Below are 16,686 nucleotides of genomic sequence, written 5' to 3' on the forward strand. Positions count from 1 at the left end.
TGGTAAATACGTGACGAGTGCTTTACGAAAAGTGTGATTGGGCGAGGCGAACAGAAGTTGAAAGGGAAATGTAAGTTAGTGAAGATGGAAAGGAGGAGAGTTACGTTTCGTAAGTTTTACTTTAGTCGTGTGGTCTAAAGCACGCTCGTTTTTAGGCGTTTTGAGGAACACAGATTAAATAACAACAAAATAATATTTGTAGAAATGGAGCTTGGATCATAAAAGCGGGAATGACAGTCTCTACGATAAAAAAGTTTAAAAAATGTATAGAATATTAATTTTTTACTGCCTACATTCAATACACATACATTATTGTATTTTTTTATTATAATTGTACGTCTACCTCTGATTTCTGTTTGTAACTTGTCCATTTCGAATGTGCTCGAAGAAAGCTCTTTTATAGATAATTTTATACTTACATATTATGAATGTGTCAAAATTTAAGAGGTAGAAAACCAATTTGACAGACATTATTACATTACTACATACATAGGTAGATCATAATCTAATAAGATTTTTTTCTTGTAATATATACAATTGTCACAGTAGCTTATGATAATATTAACTCACACATGCACAAATAATTTGCATGTGTAGCGCCGTATGGCAGGATGTGCGCATGCGCAGCTCGAATGCTTATTATCTGTGTTAGGATTACGCAGGATATTGTCTATCGTACGATCAAATGAGGTTAGTTTTTGACAGTTCTGGATAGTGATAATCTTAATTTATTCTAGCCAAATAGTCTACTGGACTGGTCATAAAAAAAGTGTGTGTATCAGTTCCGACGCACGACTGGAGTTGACTCCTTCAGATTGACTGTCTAAATAGGCACAAAAAAGACTTGTCTAAGAAAAAGATTAATACCATATCAAATAGTAAATAAACGAATTAGATAACGCCATCTATCGATGATACGTTATGACGAGATGGCGTAATTATAAAACGTCGCTACGCCTTTAGACTTTACGCGATAGATGGCGTTACGAGAAACGTAACAAGGTAATTCGCTCAATAGGTTTTACCCCTCATATTTTTTCATACCGGGGCCCTTATATGAAAATCGATTCTTAAGGAGTAATTAGGTACCAACGGTTTTAATACATTGCTTTCATATTTTATAAATTCACAGAAGTTACTTTATACATAAAATAGCAAAGGGTAACATTGTTAAGTTTCTCTGTCAGTAAGTAAGTTCTCTGTATGTGATTTTGAAGTAAAACTTCTTGACGCACGCTTGACTTGGGAAGTAAGCTGGTGAATGCGTGACGATAGTGCTAGGAAGAGTGTGATCAGGCGAGGCGAACGGAGCAAGAGAGAGGTGCGAGCACACATTTTCTTTCTCTCTTTCTCTCATAGTCAGTCTCCTTTCGTATATCTGAGACACAGTGCAGGCCTATTGCAAAGGAAGTTTCACTTCCGTCGTGGTCTAAAGCACATTCGTTTTTTTCTACATATTTTTGAAAATAAAATTTTGTAAACCACAAAAACGTTACTTGTTTTTAGTAGATATACGAGTACATACCATAAATGACAGGTGCTTAAGTTCTCTCTCATAGGTCATTACATGATAGCCTATAAACATACTTCTTAATGGCAAATATTTTTTTAAATTGAACCAGTAAATCTAAGAACAATTTTAATAAACTTTCAGATACATTACCAATTTGATGTATTTATATACAAATGTAAGTCATAACACCTCGGTTAGAAGTCGGTTAAAAACTTATCTGTATATATAAAAATGAATGTTTGTCTGTTTGTCCTTTATAGAATCGTAAACTATGCATTTGATCATGTCATGATCTTCAGCAAAGTGCTGTGCATAAGCCCACAAAGGTTTCTGAGTTGGTACGACCAAAAAATAAAAAAAAAATTTTAGCTAGTGTCCTATAAAAATACGTCGATAAATAAATTTTGAAACACTAAAATTTATTCAAAAAATTGAATAATTAAATCGTTCTAAGGCTTTCCCGCTTTTTTTGTACTAATATACCTATTGTTTCATAATACAAACAGACATGCCAATTTCATTTATATTTATAGTACCTGGGTGACCGAGCCTAGCTCGGTATTTTTAGTAAATCGTGTTTTTTGGAATTCATATTTAAATTCGAATTACATATTTATAAAATATGAATAATATTTTTTTTAAAATAACGAGTTCAATTAAAAAAAAGGAAAAAAATAATTGATCAGGGACATTGGGATTTGAACCATGATCTCCTCGGTTGATCCCGACCGACCGATTTCCCACCGAGCTATTACAACTTTAATAACAGTTGCGAAATTTACCTTCGTATTCTAACGATATTGTAGCTATTTTTTCACTCCCTAAAAACAGGGATAAAACGTCATTTTCTAAAAATGAATCCTAGTTAGATGGATTTATCTCCCCCGAAACCTCCTATATACTAAATTTTATGGAAATCGTTGGAGCCGTTTCCGAGATTCAGATTATATATATATATATATATATACAAGAATTGCTCGTTTAATAGTATAAGATGTTTATACTATTTATAATTTTGTTCATGTATCTAGCGCGTCAACATGACTTTTATAGATTTCAATGGCGTCTGACGTGTGTTAGATGACTTGTGAATGAAAAACTTTAAAGTGTGAATTTTACTACCTCACGGGCTTCGTACGTTGTTTGCAGTGACCCTGCTTCCTGCTCCATGGCTATGTGTTTGATTCCCTCTACGGAAGGATATAGTATTAAAGATCTGAAATTATTTCATAGGTTAGTTTATCCGCTGACCCGAAGTGGAGTAGCGTGATGGATTAAGCTCCGATCCTTCTCCTACATGCAAAAGAGGCCTATGCCCAGTTGTGGGATGTTAAAGTCTGAATAAATCATTAGTTTTTTAACCGACTTCCAAAAAAGGAGGAGGTTCTCAATTCGACTGTATTTTTTTATGTATGTTACGTCAGAACTTTTAATTGGGTGGAGCGATTTCGACAAATTTTCTTTTAATCGAAAGGTGATATGTGTCATTTGGTCCCATTTCAATTTATTTGAGATCTAACAACTACTTTTCGAGTTATATCTAATAATGTATTTTTAGTTGACGCTTTTTTCATCGATCTACGTTGTATTATACCACATAACTTTCTAATGGATATACCAATTTTGATAAAATTGTTTTTGTTGGAAAGGGGATATCCCTAGTTTGGTACCATGATAAGTAAACCAGGATCTGATGATGGGATCCCTGAGAAATCAAGGGGAAACTCTTGAAAATCCGCAATACTTTTTACTGGGTGTACCGATTTTGATAATTTTTAATTTAATCGAAAGCTGATGTTTATCATGTGATCACATGTAAATTTTATCGAGATTTGATAACTACTTTTGAGTAATCTTTGATAACGCGTAGTTACTTCACTATGTTTTCGTCGATCTACGTTGTATTACTCGTTGATGTAATTGAAGTCGTTTTTTTTTTTCGTTTGCGAGCAAACACAATTATTATTTTATCAACGACATACGTGAATTATGTTAACATAATTATATATTTGCGTTTGGGTGTATGTATTTGTTCAATAATTATAATTGTGTTTTTTTTTTATTTCAACATTTATTGTAACATATATGTAACTAAATACATAATTCGGTTGTTATCTAAGACACAATTAATTATCTAAGTTACCTATCGGAAAGCCTTACCTTGCAGAAAGTAGGCTCGCTACAAATTGATCTAACGAGCCTATCATAAAAATTATACTATACTTGTCGTACGGGTTTAACACGTGTTAATTTGAGAAAAAGTAGCCTGTATCCTTCCTCGGTACTATCTGGTACTAGCTGGGACTATCCAAGACGAAAATAATTTTTCAATTCGAACTAATAGTCCCCGAGTTTGGCGCTTATATAAAAAAAAAAAAAAAAAAAACTTTTCAGCTTTATAATATATATAGGTTTGCCGATTTATCTATACATAATATAAATATTAAGCAATCAGATGTATTATAAAAGTTTCGTAATAAATAAACGTATGTATGAATCATACATCTAATGTTATTCAGAAAGCGGTACAATGATCTTTACAATTGTGTTTTAAAACAATGCCCACCCTACATGGATATGGCTTGAGCGAAATTCAGCAATCATTTCGTCCAACTTCGACCTTTACGCATTAGTGATAAGGACTATTGTTGCGTGTATTTTATTGCGAAATTTGTAATAGACGTAATGATAGAGTCGAAAATTAAGCTTTCTTTTAATCCAGAACGGGATCTATTCGTTGCCACCGGTTCTGATGCGTCATGCTGTACATTTTTTCGATTTTGTATTGTTTTAAAACTTTTCTCGTTCAATTCTTAAACGGACTCTTTTATTTCTTACTAGCTGCCCGGACAGACTTCGTTCAGTCAAAACTTGATAGTAAATTTTATTTAGTATTAAAACCTTCTAGCTAGCTGAATTTGTCGGTCCATACTCGAGTTAAACGATTCGCAACATTCATTTTTATTTATACAGAGTAGATAACCCGGTGAACTTCGTATTATTTTTCTATTTATTTATTTTTATTTATTTATTTCCTTTTTTGTAAATACAAAATAATAATAATACAGACAACTTAAGAATGTGTAGTACAAGAGGAGGTATTATCTACACATATTTGTAAAAAATATGGACAATAGACTTTCTGAACGCACCTATAAATATTTGACAGCCAAGTGACATTTTTTTGACAAAAGACATGAGATGTTTCACAGCTACGCAACATTTTATTTTTTAAATGTTCAATGTTTGTTAATGTTGGTGTTTAGTCCCTATTGTAGATTTTTGTGTAAATATTTTGAAATAAATAAAATTAAGTTGTAAATAAATCATGTGTCTGTCCTAGTGTAATTATTTTGTAATAGTTTAGTTACTAACAGCTGTAGTCTTAGTTTAACATTAAATGTTTGTGTTGTTTTAGGTTATGGTGTAACAATGAAAGTCTGACTATTTTGCCTGTTTTCAAAATTAAATAGAGACTGTTATCTCTACTGCACCGACCAATTAATCTCCTTCGTGTGTTCTCCACTGTACGTGACATTGGCGGAATCAACCGTGCTACTTTGGCACAACTGAAAGCCATTTAACCAATCAATCAATCAATCAACATTTTATTTTGGAAAATTAAATTGTTGTTTTTAGTATAAAACAAAGTCGCTTCCTGCTGTCTGTATCTATAAAACTACGCAACGCATTTTGATGCGGTTTCCTTAAGTAAATAGAGTGATTCCAAAGGAAGGTTTATATGTATAATACATGCATAACATAGTAGAGGAACGCTGATAGTTTTTGTATCTGTGTAAAGCCGGGGCGGGTCGCTAGTTCTATTTATAAGTAACTGTACGTGTAACGAAAGAATTATTTTCGAATGATCGCTTCCGTTCGCGACAGTTGCCTCATTTCTCACAGAATTGCAATTTTCTGACAATCGCTGCAAGCGTTCTCTCTATTATGAGATTTTTTTCAGTCATTATTTTCTTTTAGTCTGTGCCGTAATTTATGTTGCGAACTGTTTTATTTTCTGTGTTTTAATTTCTGTAAAAAAGTTTTTATTTGTCAGTTTAACTTTATGAAAAAAAAAATGTCTAGAAATTCGATAGGTAGTCGTATACATTTAAAGTATATAATATATGTTAATGGCTAAATTAAAATCTATACTAATATTTTAAAGTCTAAGAATTTGTTTTTTTTTATTGAAGGCGCTAATCTCAGGAACTACCGGTCCAATTGAAATATTCTTTCATTGTTAGATACCCCATATATCGAGGAAGGCTTATAGACTATTTTGGAAACCACAGGGCAGAGTTAGTATCTGAATACAAATAAATGACTAAAATGTACTTTGCCTGACTGCGCTAAATTGTATACTTCTTCTCAGGATAAAGTTTGAAAAAAAAAAAACTAAATGAAAATCGATACATTCCCGGTAAAAAATGTAGAGGTCGTACCTACAGTTCACGTGTCATGGCAACTATTTCAAAATATGTTGCTAGGTTCAAATCTATGTCACCCATTTTCTAGAAACAAGATTAAATCAAAGTTTCGTTAATTATGCATGAGATTTCGTGTTAAATCTTCATGGGAAACGTCTTGTATTTATTTTATACAAAATTTTATAATATGTAAATTTTAATTGTGAATTTTATATGTGTTAGTTAAATTATTTTTGTAACGAACTATTTGTTTGCGAATTATTGTATAACGTATGTGTTAAGCGTACTTACGAGATTGGTTTTGAAATTTAAAAAACAATTATTATTGTTAAAAGTTATGTAAAATTATTATTATTATTTATTACAAATATGACGACGCATTGGCGCAACGGTCACACGGTTTGTGGCTATTGCGTTGGCGGTTGCGGGTTCGATCCGACAAACATTTTTATTGGCCATACAGATGTTTGCCGTGGTCTGGGTGTTTGTGTAGTCCTCGTGGGTCTCCCCACCGTGTCTTAGAGAGCACGTTAAGCCGTCGGTTCCGGTTTTTATCATATAAACCTGAGATTGTTACTCATAGTAGGGAATATATCCGCCAACCCGCATTGGAGCAGCTTCTCCTACATGGGTAAAGAGGCCTATGCCCAGCAGTGGGATATTACAGGCTTGAGCAGATATTAAGAACATTTTGTCTCATTTAGATCTTCTTTTATCGGTTCCTGAAAAAGTTTCACATATCGTTATACAGTTTTACGAAGTGTAACGGTATCCAGCAGATAAATGTTTCTGACATAATTTTCTCTATTTGTATTCGCAAACTGTGAAATCAATAATTGTAGTTTATAACTTGAGATGAAACAGCCTCTTCCAATTAGTCTCTCTTCACTTGTTATCGTCAATTAAACAACACATCAAATATATGAAATAGTGATCATATAATATAACTTTACTTCTTCATTAATTTCTGATAATACTGTAACTAGATAGATAGATAGATACTCTTTATTGTACACAACAACAATCAACACAATAACATATTACAAATAAAAAAAAAAAATAGTGTACAAAGGCGGTCTTATCGCTAGAGTAGCGATCTCTTCCAGACAACCTTTGGGCATATAGGACACAGCGTAGTGAAAAAGCAGTAGGGAAGTGTACACAGAGAAGTGACAATTAGTGCCACCTAGAACAATATCAACTATCGAGTAAAAATACACATACATATACAGCACAATACATACATACATAGATACTGTAACTACTTTAAAAAATGATAGACTTCAAAAGGAACGTAATATAAAATTTAAATTTCTCAGGGAAACCATGTAACTAGATCGAATCTCGTAATTGTTACCGATGTAACGCATTTCTTGCCTCGCTTCACGGATCTCGAACAGTTAAGTGTGAGTTTTCACAGTAAAAAACGTGAGATTTGTTATCGTATAGACTTTGTGAAAAAAATCCTATATTAAGGACTAACTGTGCAACGCGGTTTCGCCCTCGTAATTACCGATCCCGTAGGAATATTGGGATGAAAAGTAATTTGTGTGTTATTCTAGATCTCCAGATATTTACGTAGTAAGTTTCATTAAAATCGATCGAGTAGTTTTTCCGTGAAAGTGTAACAAACGTACGTACACGTGGCGGCATCTATCTCGCGACATACAAAACTAGAGAAAACTGACGTATCCTACATCGCGCTATCAAAGTTATCAAAGTGACACACCCAAATACATATGAGATGAAACTCACAGTTAGATAAGACTGCTCTCAAGCAGTGCTTTGTTCTTGTGGTGAGTGAGGTGGCCAGAGCTCCTGAGGGTCCGGGGTAAGGTTGGCAACATGATTACAATGCTCTTGGCATTTCGAGCTTCCATAAGTTACATATATTTATAAAGTGGAAAAATCAAAAGTATTTTTCAAACGTACTTAAATAAATTAATTTTTAATTTTAGAACCGTTCGCTTGTTGGCCCCAACTTAAAAATATACAAAAAAAACGAGTGTCCTTTAGACCACACGACTGAAGTAAAACTTACGAACCGTAACTTTCTCTCTTTCTATCGTCACAACTTATATTTCCATGTCAACTTCCGTTCGTCTCTCCCGATCACACTTATCGTAACGCTCTAATCACGCATTCACCAGCTTATTTCTCAAGTTAAGCGTACGCAAAGCAGTTTAACTTCAAAATTTACTTAGGTATATTTTATATTTCGAAGAAAGTTTGTACAAGCTTAAGTGTTAGTATTTTAAAAATGGAACTCATAAAGTAATACGCGTTCGTTCATTGTTCATCAATTTCTCACAATTCTTCGACTTTTGATGAAATCATTCACTTTTAATAATACATCGTAACTTCTGATCTTTAAAAGTCGGTTACTGAACTATAATTTTTGAAATAACAATTGCTTACTTATTGTGTGATTATTTAGCAATTGCGGTTATTTTGTACGGTTTTATTTGGAAATTCAATGGTGTGTGTATTTTTTATTAGTGAATTTTTATTACATGAGAGATTGCTTAAGAATGATTCAATTTTGTTAATTTATCTTATGTTAGATATTCTGCTTTTGAGGCTTCGACTGTGCTTTAGATCACACGACTGAAGTAAAACTTACGAAACGTAACTTTCTCTCGTTCTATTTTCATTATATCCCTTTCAAATTCTATTCGATTCGTCCGATCACACTTTTCGTAACGCTCTCGTCACGCATTCACTAGCTTACTCCCAAGTCAAGCGTGCGTAAAAAAGTTAATGTGTAAAGCATCAAAATTACATCAAACGTACATCAATAAGTATAAAATGTTATTGCCTGGAAGAGAGCTGCTTTGATAATAAAGACCCATACACCACATCCCCCAATTCCGCTTATGGCAGCTCACTTCTTGATATAGGCCTCCCCAAGTTCGCGCCAGATATCCCGGTTTTCCGTAATCCTCACGACGACGACTTAATGTGCTCTCCGAGGCACGGTGGGGGACAAGAACTGCATAAACACTCAAACCACGACAAAAATCTGTATGGCCAATACAAATGTTTGTTATGTGTGGGGATAGAATTCGCGACCGCCAGTGCAACAGGCACAAACCAGAGCTGTGACCGTTACGCGAACGCGTCGGTGATTTGTTTTTTAAAGTTCTTATAATCTTTGTTACATCACAATACCACACATGACATTTTATTTGCCTACCTCAAGTGTATTAAAATATAATATAATTAAATATTCGGTATAATACAAAGGAAGCAATTTCTACACGCACACGCTTGGGCAACGTCCCGCGGTAATTGAACAATCAGGAAACTGTATAATCACGTGCAATTGTATCATAATCGGTACGATAAATTAATATGTAACAATCTCTTGGATTATAATTATACTTATTCGATTTTGATGACGTGTTTTAGTACTTTAATTGTAATTTTGATTCCCGTTTTAAGTGTAAGTCATACAGATGTTTTTCATGGCTTAGGTATTTGTGTTTGTTGTGTGTGTGTTTTTATACAAGTAGGTCCAGCAAACAAACGTTTGAGATTCTATATTGATTGACAAGAATTTAATATTCGCGTATGTAGTACTCTAAGACAATTAAAACATACTAGTGGTCGCCCAGAGGATGAAATTCGACCATAATTAAAAATTTAAATTAAAGAAAACCAAAAAATTATGAAAATACAGAACCTTTTTTTAAAAAATTTCGCTTTGATTACAGACTGAAAATGAACAAAAGAGTATAATATGCGTGTGTGTGACAAATACATGGTAGTGTGTGTAATGTTTTTTTTAAAATTGATTTAATATATTTTTATGCATAGTATAAAAACAAAAATATTAGCATTCTGCACTCCTTCTCTATATAAACTATAAGTGTGCGAAATTTCATACCAATCCGTCAGCGCAATTTTTGTAAAAAGGGGGTACAAAGTTTTTGCTTCACGTATTAATATACAGATAAAATTTACATTTCACGCAAATACATATTTTTTTTTGTAGCTATCGCCTTATTTACGATGGTCGGTATATTTTAACAATCAAAGGCATTTTTAATTTTTACACCAATGATATATTTTGCTTATGATAAATTTTTAAAAGCATCGAGAATCTATAATTAAATTATCCAATTGTAATTTAATTCGTACGAAAGTTCAAGGAGTACAAATAATCGTGAAAAGGAACAAGGGGTGAAGGTCGATTATCTCAAAATACCTTATTATCGATAATTATCGGTTGAAATTGAGACAGTAATTTTAAAATTACTATCAATATTGATTTAACTTTCCAACGTATCATTTTCGATTATTAAATTATTACGTACGAGACATAGTGTTGCTTGCGACTCCGCTTGTTGTTTAAATGTTTGACATTTACCAACTTTGAAATAAAGTTTTTTTAAAGTATCGTAATAATTTGTAGTCTACGTATGACGTAGACGTAGCTCAAAGAAAGAGGCATATGTTCAGCAATGGGAGGTTACTGGCTGAATCGTATTGAAATCGTGATTTTATAAATATGTGGGGTAGACCAGTTATGTGATTAGGAAGTGCAAAAAATAAACACACTTTATTTGCACTGTATTTTATAATCAGTGTAGTTATTTACACGGAATTGTAATATTAATCTTCATATATTCCCAATCTTCGTAATTTAAAATCAAACTTCAAATAATAAAATGGTTACCTGTCAAAAGTTAAAATGGAATCAATTATTTATAAATGCAAAAAAAAAATAGAAATAAAATATTTATCTACAATATTATTTTTTGCATGTTTTAATTATTACGTATCGATGATATATTAATCGGCTTGAGAGATTTCATCTCAATAACTATTGACTCTCAAAATGTAGCGTCGGGAAAAAAACTTGGAATAAAATTAAATATTTCTTTTTAGTGTCAATGTATTTCTTGATTCAGTTAATTATTATGTAAAATAAGTTTAAAACGGGACATTTACCATGTTTTTTATTTTCATTTTGCGGAGCTCGATATTTTGACATTATCTAAGAATGCCTTGTTCACGAGACAAGACAGAGAGTAAATTTCCCGTTTTAGATCATTTTAGTAATGAAAATAACCATGTTAATTATTATATAGCTTTTTATATTTTTTTAATACATGAACATGGTTAAAAATAGTTATCCACCATTTTACAGGTGATGATGTGGAATACCTACCATTTCTCGTCTAAAACAGGAGTAAGAACTCTGGCTTAATACGTCACGTGCTTTTACAGATTTAATTAGTTTTAAAAGATTCTAAAAGTATTATTAATATTATTACAGAGGTAGGAAAAGTGACTACTTTCTTTTCATATATGCACACACGCATGCACAGACAAATACAATCACACACTCACACAGAAATATATAAACAAGTGTTTCTGCTGTCTGTACATTTCAATGAAATTCATTAATCATATAGATATCAATAAGAAACGTACGGTCGAAGCAGACCTTGACACCTGATGACGTCACCGTAGCGATCATAGCAGATCGGGTGCTGTAACATCAAACTAAAATGGGATGTATTTAGAAAGTGTTAAGTAATTATAAATTATAATTGGAAACACAATTAAATGTACTATTTAACCATATTTACTTTTTTACTGTTACTTTTTTATTTTTTACTTTTTTATCGTTCTTTTTTAAATGCATCAAAATTAGCAAAACTAAAATTTGAATCTGTGAATAATTTTGCATGCACCTTGTTATTAAAATTGTCATATGAATAAGCAAGAAATAAAAGGCTTTTTTATTTTATTTATTTTAAGTGATTATAAGCGTTTCGCAGCCGATGCCCCCCCCCCCCCCACAGTATTATCTCAGTAGGGTGAATAACTAAGTAGGACTTGATTATTTTGCTTTTATTATTATTATTATTTTTTGTGTTTGTAAATATTAATATCTACGATTTGGGTCAAACACTAAGCTTCGATCCTTATCCTACATGGGGAAAGAGGCCTATGCCCAGCAGTGGGATATTACAGTCTGAATCGTAAAACAGTTAACAAAACGGCGAAATGAAAACATTTTGGAACACTGAATTCTTTAGCGATATCCAGTTTTTCGAACAATTATTTTCAAGTTATTATTACGCGTGTCGTCATACTGTAATCATAAAAAATCTTAAAACATTAAAATGTCAAAATCCATAACGATTCGCATATTACGACTTTTTTAACATCAATTTTACTTCGCGAAATGGAAATGACACTTAATGATGATTTAAGCGCCATAAAAAGAGCATATTTATTTGTATGTCAATTAAACGACATTGGACTGTTTGAGGGCTGTGGCGCTTAAAGCGATAATTATTAAGTTAGTATGATTCGAAATGACAGTTGAGGATTTTTTTGCATAAATCAAGGGTTCTTCTACGACATTTCCGGTGGAAAATGTTATTAACGATGACAGTTAACATTTACTTCCGGTTTTGAAGTGCGTTTTTGTGGATTCATACCGTGTCTTCGAAATCACGCAAAGAAATAGAAGTGGTTATGACTAAATCACCTAATAATGAGGGATATTAGCCGCCCAATGATATTGGAATACTATTTTTGAATATTGCAGCAGATTAAAAAACACCGACGGTTTGCGAGTTCGATTCTCGCTCGGGATGGATATTTTTATTTGTTCAAATATATCTTTCCTGATTGGATGTCTGTCCTTTTGGGTGTTCCCACCGCGTCTCGGAGAGCACGTTAAGCTGTCGGTCCCGGTTGTTATCGTTAATACCTGATAGCGATCGTTACTCATAGTAGGGAACATATCCGCCACGCTACAGTGGAGCAACGTGGTGGACTAAGCTTCTCCTACTTGGAGAAAGAGGCCTATGCCCAGCTGTGGGATGTACAGGCTGAATGCGAAGCAATAACACTTATTTCATATGAAAATTAGTCACGAGCAAGGTCGAATCTACGACAGCTATTGCAACAACCATTTTTGCCGTAAAAATTAGGGAAACTTTAATGGAATTAAAATATCCGTTCATTAACATCTTTTTAATAATCTTTATCTTTGATTCTACATACTCATTGAGGTAAGGAATAGCAAGAGATACCTTTCTCCAAATATGGAGAGATCGCAGCTAAATAATACTGTTCTCATTTAGTGCTGTGTTCCTGAGATCACTTTAGAGTCGGGCTGAAAGTAGGGTCAGGGCACGCACTTATGATGCTTCTAATATTGCAGTCGTTCATAGGCTATGGTAACCACTAACCATCAAAGATTCGCAAAGCATGCTTGCCATCCTAGTCGTACAAAAAAATCTTTACGGAAATCTTTTGATTAAGTTCTATAGCAAACTAAATCAGAAATTACACAAAGATCTATAATAAACAAGTCGGGTTGTATACAAACACATGACAAATTAATTTTACCTCGAGGACATAATGTGACATCTGTGTCCACATCGAAATGTTTTCAATAACCTCATAATGAGTATAATAACATAATATCTCCGCCGGCGGCGGACTTTCGTGGGCGGAGATAAGATCTTATCGAACAAATCGAAAATTTATCGATGATCAATTGTGATTATCAGAGAAAGTTAAAATATTGTAATTCGTACAAATCAGTTTATATACGAAATATTTGGAGATCATTGTGGCAGAGCACAATGGAAGATATCTTGTTCAAAATCTTGATCTGCTCGTCTTCGGAACTGCCTATAGAAGATCATGGCTAAATAGTACTGCTCTCAAACAGTATGGTCCTATGGTAAGTAAGGTGGCCAGAGCTCCTGGGGGACGAGGGGGGGGGTGTATATAGTCTACAGTAACCGCTTACTATTTTATTACTTGTTTGCCGACCTAGTCATATACAAAATAATTGTACACAATATAAGTATGATAATTTTAATCCGAAAATGCTAACAGAGATGTCATAATGATGCACTTAAATTAATCTATTAGCCTGTTGGTGTAGTTTACAGTAACCATGATTTCTGCTTCAGGGCGTTCAAGTCACAAACTTGATTACCACCCCGATGTAAGACATATACAGTTAGTCAGATATTACCTCGAACACAAGCATTAAGTGGCCTACATAGGAACAAACGATCGTGAAAAATGATTGTCTTTCGCTGATAAGAAAAAGAAAATAAAGTTCAATAAAGTTATGTTCAGTTCAGTTCATTAAAATGGTCATAGCTAATTTATTCGTATTTAATTCGATCAAATAAATAAATTGTTAACACATTGTCACGGAACACTCCATTCATTTGTCCGACTCGCATTTGGCAAGATTTTTTTTCTTAATTATTAAACGTTATATAAAATCATTTATACTAAAAAGGTAGATATTAGTAATACTCTAAACATCGTTATGTCGACAAAACACAGTCTTTCACCGAGATAGCCGTAGGCTTATTTAAAACCTATAAAATGAAGATTAGAAAGCGATTTGAAAGGAAAAGTAATCTTTTTATTTCGAAGAATTATATTTGTTTTCACTTTATTTTTACAAATAACTTATTCAGCTTATTAATCTTGTTGATTTAAACACACAAAACATTTACTTTGTTTAATGTTCTTAGAAGTAAGAACACAACTCTACATGAGAGTAGTGATATTCAGCTGTAATTGCTGCCAGTTTGATGTACTTCCCAAGCAGACCTGCTTCAAATGTTGAGCAAAACATTTGAAACATACCTGCTTCAAACGTTAAGCACTTCAGTAAAAAAGAAACCTTAAAAAAACAGACTAATTGGTCCTGCCTATATAAAGTATTTTAAACATAAGAACCTTTACCACGCCCTTCTGACAAATTTATGTAAACAAACGTTTACAGTATTATTATATACTATTATGTAATTATTTCAAATCAATAGTAATTTATATAAAAATCTATTAAAAGCACTAATCGCTCTATAAACTTCACGCCTCGCGCGTAATCACCACAAAAGGTTATATCGCTTAGTTGAGCCGATTACTCATCGGAGCTATGTTGGTGCTATTATGAAAATATGCAGTTAAAGTCTAAATGGCTATATATAGTAATAATTTATTTATATACCTATTAATATTATATATACTTATGTATTTTTTAAAAGATGAACTGCGGAATCTCTTTCTGAATCTTCTCTAAAGAATCTACTTCAATAATTTTTATTTGCAAAATGACTATTTAAAAATGCTTTTGAAGTCTAATTGAATAAAATAATTTAATTTTGATTTAATAATTATAACAGCTATAACTCTGTATTTATTTTTATGTTTTTTTTATCTGTCTGTATTTTTGCCGTGCATCACACGCTTACGAATAAATTTAAATTAATTTTAACCATAACTCAAAATGACAAACGCGGTAAATATAACGTGCAAGCCATTTTGGATTTCCGGTACTTCGGAACTATTGCAATTATCCTGTTCACTTTATTCGAGTAGGCTTCAAAAGCTTTTAGTTTAAGTTACGAACTAGACGTGATCTTCACGCATCTTAATGGACCGAGGTAAATCGCGAAAAGGTTAGCTGGAAAATTTCTAGCCAGGCTATATTATATTTGACAATTGCCATTCAAATTAGACTTTTAGTAGACAACCCTATGTCAACGTATTTGCAATCAACTTGAAACAAAATCCGATGTTTCTATTAAAAAAATAAAACTGTGTTTTATTATAAAATTATGTAAAATATTTACAACATTTAACTGTATATATAAAAATATCGCTATATAATATGTAACATATTAACCTTTTGATATACAAGCTTTAGATCTGAGTTGTCACATAGTAAAAATGTAGCTTAGAGCAAGGTCGCCTACGCGGTGGGCGGCGGTGTGGGCGCGGACGTCCTTTGTTAGGCTTTACTTGTGATACATATTTCAATTTGCTTTAACGATTATTAATTATATAGGGTTTAATTAGACATTTTAGTCATTAAATATATGGTTATGTAATAATTTTAAATAATTTCATTTATTATAACACTAACTCGGCCTTCTTCTACAAATACAGACAATTAGTAATTTTTGTTTTAACTGTCAGATGTCTCTTTCATTTTTACACAATTTATAATTCATTTATAACAAAATACTGTATAGCCTATTTTAAGTTTTATTAAAATATAAGTAGTGCCCCGCGGTTTTACATGCGTTAATTTGAGCAAAAACACAGCCTATATAATATATCTTATCTATCTTAATAAATGGGGTATCCAAATCAAAAAGAATTTTTCAATTCGAACCAGCAGTTCCTTTTTTTTTGTTAGATAAGCGCGCTTAAACAAAAAAAAAACCAACAAACTTGTCAGCTTCATAATATTAGTATAGATTTTGTGAAGACTAGACTACGTCGTTGGCTTTACTCGGATTTTATATCGCTATTCAGATTTGCAGAAGCTCATAAAACATAATTAATAACTCAAAAAATATTTAAATAATCGTTGTAAGCCTTGTGATAACGCGTTAAGACAAACTAATTCTTTGTATATAAATTAGATCCGATAGAAAATAAGACAAAATACATATTTAGGTAAGTACACAAACTAAAAGTATAAGTAAGTAAAGCCACGGTATAAGCCATAACAAATAAAGTAACGGAGTTCGCCCAAAAATTCGACAAAAACGAAAATTGATGCTGCACCACACATAAAGAGAAAATTTTCCGTATTCCATTAAAAAGCGTTTAAAGCCCGACCACACGTAGGACTCGACCGGTTGGTTTACCAATATGTGTGTCATTTTTTTTTAGTTAACAAATTTCACTGATTTCTATCAAATTAATTAATATAATAATGGAGCA

The 16,686-nt window shown here is 32.5% G+C and overlaps 1 protein-coding gene across 1 annotated transcript in view; it reads left to right on the top strand.

Annotated features, from left to right (window-relative positions):
* The window catches only part of LOC123663231 (GAS2-like protein pickled eggs), a 98,627-nt gene that overhangs the window by 38,763 nt on the left and 43,178 nt on the right, over positions 1-16,686 (top strand). The gene's annotated exons all lie outside the window — the stretch shown is intronic.

This window comes from Melitaea cinxia, chromosome 20 (genome assembly GCF_905220565.1).
Source record: "Melitaea cinxia chromosome 20, ilMelCinx1.1, whole genome shotgun sequence".
NCBI classification, from domain to species: Eukaryota; Metazoa; Arthropoda; class Insecta; order Lepidoptera; family Nymphalidae; genus Melitaea; species Melitaea cinxia.